Here is a 6,053-nt window from a genome sequence, read left to right as displayed (position 1 = left end):
CTGTTTAATCCCAGACATTTCAGAGCACTTTTGAAAAGACTTGGTACTTAGTTGTGGTGCTGCAGGTGGCTCCAGCCACTCTGCCTCCTGAGGAAAACTCAGACAACCCACTGTGGTGGTCAGCAACCCAAGTTTAGTACATAACTTCAGTCACGGTGAGAACCCATGAGTCCTTTGTTCTGATGTTTGCATGTTTTCCCCTGATTGGTTAATGTTTTCCCCACCCTGTTTATGTATGAAGTTATGTATAGTCATATCCCTTGTTTAATATGTATCAGTCCTAGAAAGTTCTTTGTTCCTTGACGCCCCATTGGATCCTTCCTTGAGTCCCTCCTATGTGTTGTTCCCATTGGTTCCCTTGCTGTCAACCCCACCTGCTTGTCCCTATCCCATTGCCCGAGATCCCTTTCCCCGCCTATCTGTACCCAGTATAAAATCCCTGGACCCTATTAACAGTTTGTCTCATTGTCTTTTGTCTTTGTCTGGAATGGATTTGTGTGGGACACATACGGAGAGTCTTCTTTCTTATTTGCCTTTGTGCCTTCATTCCAGCAACAGGAGGAAAGCTCCTTTGGGTGAGGAGCTCTACTCCTTCCTTTTGTGTGTTGCAGTGGGTATTGCCACCTTCTAGAGGCATTGTAGCTGTGACCTCCAGGCTTCCTTTTGTTGGCACGTGAGGGGTAAACCCCCTTCAGCTTCCTCTCAGCTGCTAAAAAACTCTCAACTAGTAACATCTACTCAATCAATGGAGTGTTGCCAAGATACTGGCGTGAGACCTGTGGTCCAGCCAGTCAACAATCTGCCTCATGCAATGACAGAAAGAGATGCTGCTTTGGGAGCCTACATAACTCAATCACCTGCAGCTCTTTCTTCTTCCACTTTCTGGGCCCTGCACCAGCAAGGGCTGGAGGCTCCCCAGTGGAAAAGGACCACTTTACCTGTGTCAGGAACGTGACTTCTGTTGGAAATGGCCACCTGTGTGTCTGAAAAGGTGGGATTTTGTCACACAGTCGTGAGACAGCTCACTGCTGCTCTGTCCAGACATTGCCAAAAGGGATCACCTTTTTCCCCGAGGGCATGCCGTGCGATAGAATAACCGCATTCCCTCAGATCCGTCTCTCCACGACCAGCCCTGCCTCAGTGGCACAAGAAGCGAACGCCCGGGCCTCGCCCCCGTCCCAAGATGGCGGCCGCCGCCCTCGCCTCAGCGCCGCCGCGCGCCCCCCGCCTCAGCGCGCGAGACCCGCCGGCCCGCCCGCGGGGCACGGCCGAGCGCTCAGCAGCGCTCTGGCGGGGGAGGGGAGCGCGCACGCACGTGAGCGCCCGGAGCGCCCGGCGGCTCGCCGGCAGTCGCTGTATCCCGCCGTCCCATTGGCTGCCTCGCGACCTTTCACCTTTTACCCGGCTCCGGCCGCCAATCGCCTGCTTCCTCTCATAGCGTGGAGGATGCGAAGCGTGCGGACTGCGCAGGGCGGAATTCTCGGAGCCGGGTTGCGCCGTGGGCGCTGGGCGGCCCCTGTTGGTACGGGCGGGAGGGGCGGGGGCGGCGCTCTGTTTGCGTAGCGCCGGCCGTAGCGCAGGGGCAAGGGAGGGAGGGGGAGGCCGTCCCGGGCCCAGGTGAATGGAGGGACCTGACAGCTGCGGGGACTGAGGCGGCGGCGGCGGGGAAATGGCGGCGGCGGCGGCGGGAGCACAATGAGACGCGGCCTGTAGTGGGGGGAAGCGCCGGGCTGGGTCCGGTCCGAGCAGGTAGGAGATGGCGCCCCGGGAGCTGCATAGCGGCCGAGCGCGGGTGTGTCGCGCCCGCCGGCCGCAGCTCCCGCGGCCCGGCGCCGCCGCCAGCGGGGTGGGATGGCGGCAGTCCGTTCCTCCCTCTCGGGGCCCGGGCAGCGCTGCCACGCCTCCACCCCAGCGGCTCCCAGCACCGACGCCCGGGCCCCGGGATCGGCCTGAGCAGCTCTCCCGGCGCCGGCGGGGCCCGCACGGCTGGGCCGCGCTGCGGGCCCGCTCGGCTTTGTCTGTGAGCGGCGCCCCCCGGGCAGCCGCGCCGGAGCCTCCCGGGAGCTCTGGGGCCCTCCCGCTGTGTCCTCAGGGGCCCGGGGAAAGCAGTGGCGGGTAATAAAGGAGTTTATACACAGCAGTGCTGATGTTAAAGGCGATATAAGAATGTGTTGGCTCTCCTCTTTCCTTCCTCTCCATCTTTCCCAGGGTAAATGAAGGCAGTGTGATTAAGACAGACCTTATGCTGTGTGAATGTGCGTTGAAAAATGAAAAACACATATGTTTTTGCACAGGGCTTTGTTGATGTGGTAGGTAATATAGAAAAAGCCCGCATGAGTAGAAAATGGGGAATGATACTGACATCTGACCAAAAAAAAAAAAGGGTGGGTTTTTTTGGGGTGTATTCTGCTTAACCAGAAATTTAGTGTTTAAAAAAAGTGACTCTCAAAGTGAGTTGTGAATCTCAGTTAACTGCTAACAGTCCGGAAGATGTTTGGCACTTCAGATCAGCTTTAAGTATTTTTGATGTTAAGATTTTGGTCTTTAGGCTATGTGGTGGGCTCAGGTGGTGAAACTGTAGGCTAAGAAGATTGTTTTTCATTTTCTTTCCGTGAACGTGGTAATCAAAACAGTTAACTTTGTAGACACTTAGTTTTCCCTGTTTTACCGTGTTTCATGTGTTTTCTTTAAATAAGTCACTCTGGGTGCTCTTTTGAAATGCTGACTGCACATATATGTTCTGTAGGTGGGGTGGTGCTTGTTCCAGCAAGTTCATACAGACACTAACTGAAATTAATTTGATAATTATTGTCCTAAGTGCCTCTGTTAAGAGAGTTTTTCCTATTGTCTATCTCCACATTGTGGTCTGTGAGCTTTGAAGATGCTACTAGAAGTTTTCAGCTGGAAGGTGCTTTTTTTGTGTGTTTAATAATTGGATTGTTACTTTATTAATTGGTAGGATTAAAAAATAGTTATCAGAAGTGTTGACCCTGAATTAGCTACTGCTGTTCTTCAAAGCATCCTGATGATGCAGTTCTGTGAAAGTGGCAGGTCAGTACTTGGCAGACACAAAATTATTAATACAAGAATTAATAATTACTTGAGAAGGAAATGGCATCAATATGTCATTGTATAAATCTGTTCTCAATCTATATGTTTAACACTAAATGCAGTTTGGGTATTTTCCCTTTATCTCTCTTCTACTTTAGGAAGTTGTATTAGGCTAAGGGAGATGTAGATTGAAAACTGGCTGGGGCTTTTCACATGAGGAAGGACATGACAGTGAAGGGATAACAAACATCACAAAGAGAGTCATGAAGAAAGTAGAAGAGGGAAGTGTTGATTATTTGCTTGGTTCTCCTGTTTATGAAAGATTTCTGTATCTTACAGACTGAAAACAAATGCAGTACCCCTTTACACTGTGTGTAACTGAAAGACATGGTGTATCAGCCTATTGGCAATGCCAGAAGTTTGCAGGAAGGTTGAAACAATTAATTTGTAGTGAAAATCATCCGAGGCTATAAAAACAAGAGTGTCTTTTTGGTCTTGGCAAACATCAAGGTGGCTGGTCTGTGGAAGGTGCTCCTGCCTGCCCTGCAATTTTACAGCTCCATACATGTTCTCCTCTGGTTGCTGGTAGGGGGAAGCCAACCAAGCTGTTTTGTCTGTTATATTACACTAATGTTTTTCTAGAAGATACACATTTTTTTCCTTTTTCTTTAGAAATACCTTGATCATCTGTAGCATACAAGAAGAAAAAAGCAAAACCTACAGTTCAAAATAATAGTGTATTTTCATGGGGTTTTTTATGTAGTCCACAGATGTTTCTCCTTTCCCACCTCAAAAATGTGTAAAGTACTTTGCCACTTTTTCAGCAAAGTGTATGGAATTGCTTCAGCACAGGTGCTCAGAGTCTGAGTATCACTGCTTGACCCATGTTGGCTTTCAGTATGAACTGACTAAAAGTGCATTGATCTGTACTGAATGCAAACTACTGGCAAAACTAAATGAAAACACATACATTCTTAAAAGAGGAAGGAGTTACTTATTAAAATGGATAAAGGAGCTGAAATGAAATAAAGGAGTCTGATTTCTCTTTAGATAAGCTCTAGAATGTAAGTGAGAGCAAGAGTTCAGGAAGATTTTGAAAAAGATTCTAGTGCTTTAGGGATGATGAGCGTTACAGTAAGTGCTAAGACTACAGACAGGATTTTTATTTTGGGGTGTAGATTAGTCTGTTGATACTGAATTGGTTTTTGCCTTTTTGCTTTTATATATTCTCTATATTCTTTACATATATATTTGTAGCTCTGTAGCCTATTATTGTATTTGTAGCTAGCATTTTACCTACTCTATTAGACAGAAAGACAAAATAAATTCCCCAGCAGCTCTAAGGTCTTGGGATCCAAGGTTAGGTTCTCCAGGAACTGAGGTCAAAATGACTTAGTGAGACACATTTTCATAAACAAAGTTTAGTTCCTGTCTAAGGGAGGGTTTCCAGAAAAGGGTAGTACCAGGGGGAATTACCTTATCCCCTATGTAGCTAATTGGGGATTCTTGTCAGTTATGCTAATTTGCTAAGTATATAAAAATTGTATCTGCTTTATGTTACGTGTGCATCTTTGTCGCTTTTCAGCATGTTGGGCACCATAAGGATCCTTGTAAAGGTAACCCCTTTTTATCAATTTACTGTGTCTGGCTCGTAGTTTTAGGGCCAGTGAAAAGGCATCACTATCAGGCAGCAGGTAGAACTTCAGAACATTCTGAGATGGGTTGTTCTGTTGTTCCGTAATTCTCTCTGCCCTTTTCTCCCTCTCATGTAGGTAATACAAACTAGGGAGTGTACTGAGCCTGATAGATCATTGATGGAGCAGCAAGGTGGCTCCTATGTCCTAATGCCTGACTGTGTAACCACTGGCCATCTCGATCCCATCACCTTTATGTGTTCAAGTAATTTCTTCAGACTGATAGCAGAATTTTGATTTCATTTATATATTTTTTTAGGAAGTGCTACTTTTAACGAAAGTAAAAGCATAATCATAGTGTTGTGTATAACAGGAGCTTCTATAAAATGTGTGCAATGTGCTTGTAGAATGCTGTATCCTGAAGGCTAAGAATAGCTGGAGTAGATCAGAAAGCATGATTTTGCTTTACATTTTCCAGACATCTTTTTTTCATCCTTTAGCCTTTTGTGACTACCATATGTATTGTAATAAACCAGAAGAGAAGAAACCTGATATATAGTAAAAACTAAAAGTTAATTTTTTAGCTGAAGTTAGTCTTCGTTGGCATTTCAAGTTTTGGTGTTCAAACTGTGTTGATTGGGGTATGGTGGCTTTAGGACTGTTACTAAAATAAACATTATAGAAGACTCAATCTAGAGAACAAAGCAGAGCCCACTTTACTGTGCGCCATGATATTATATTAGGTCAACTCTTGGTTTTGATAGTTCTTGCATGCTGTATTTAGTGACATCATAATTTTACAAGTTTACGTGCTGAGCAATATAACTGGAATTCCCTTGTTATTTCTGCTCTGTTTTGTGGACTGCATTAGTTAAATCAGTTTTCCATTATATTTGTCGCCTTCAAAATCATACAGTCAAGAAGTGGAAAACTGAAACTTATGTCAAGTAATTTACTTGCAGGGTTGCATAGCTGCAGGTGTTGAGAGGTTCTTCTCTGGTGGGAAAGAGAAGAAAGAGCAATATTGTCCACCTTCTGTCATAAATACGCCTGGATCCAAGAGACTTCAGTACTGCTTGTTGTGGCCCTTCCTTTAAGTGCAGTACACTTGCTAGTCTGAGATCTGCGTTGTGGTTGGCACAGCTGTTACTACTGTGCCTCTCCTTACCAAGGCAAAAAATTAAAAGTGTTCTCTCTTGATCTTTACTAATGATAGTAGAAAACCTTGATTTACTGTGCTTTCTTCTCTATGTCACTCAGCGGCTCAGTACTTCTGTGATGTAAGCTGGCATGATCAGTTTCTGCCCGTGTTTTAAATACTCTGTTATTCTTCATAAAGGATCAATTCCTTTGGATTCATTGAATGAG

General features: G+C 46.0%; 1 protein-coding gene across 9 annotated transcripts in view; it reads left to right on the top strand.

Moving 5' to 3' along the window:
• Nucleotides 1–491: 491 nt before the first annotated feature.
• DICER1 (dicer 1, ribonuclease III) overlaps nucleotides 492–6,053 on the top strand; it is a 70,040-nt gene continuing 64,478 nt past the window's right edge. For 3 of the 9 annotated variants that reach the window (XM_069018180.1, XM_069018182.1, XM_069018171.1), the window contains exon 1: nucleotides 1,619–1,749. The gene's annotated coding sequence lies outside the window, so the exon portion shown is untranslated. Of the gene's footprint in view, nucleotides 576–1,439; nucleotides 1,523–1,616; nucleotides 1,750–1,789; nucleotides 2,116–2,153; nucleotides 2,210–2,870; nucleotides 2,909–6,053 lie in introns of those variants that run through there. The other 6 variants (XM_069018173.1, XM_069018172.1, XM_069018181.1 and 3 more) reach the window with 6 other exon arrangements.

This window comes from Aphelocoma coerulescens, chromosome 5 (assembly GCF_041296385.1).
Source record: "Aphelocoma coerulescens isolate FSJ_1873_10779 chromosome 5, UR_Acoe_1.0, whole genome shotgun sequence".
Lineage (NCBI taxonomy): Eukaryota > Metazoa > Chordata > Aves > Passeriformes > Corvidae > Aphelocoma > Aphelocoma coerulescens.
Note: the sequence above shows the minus strand (reverse complement) of the source record. Positions and strands in the feature narration are given on the sequence as shown.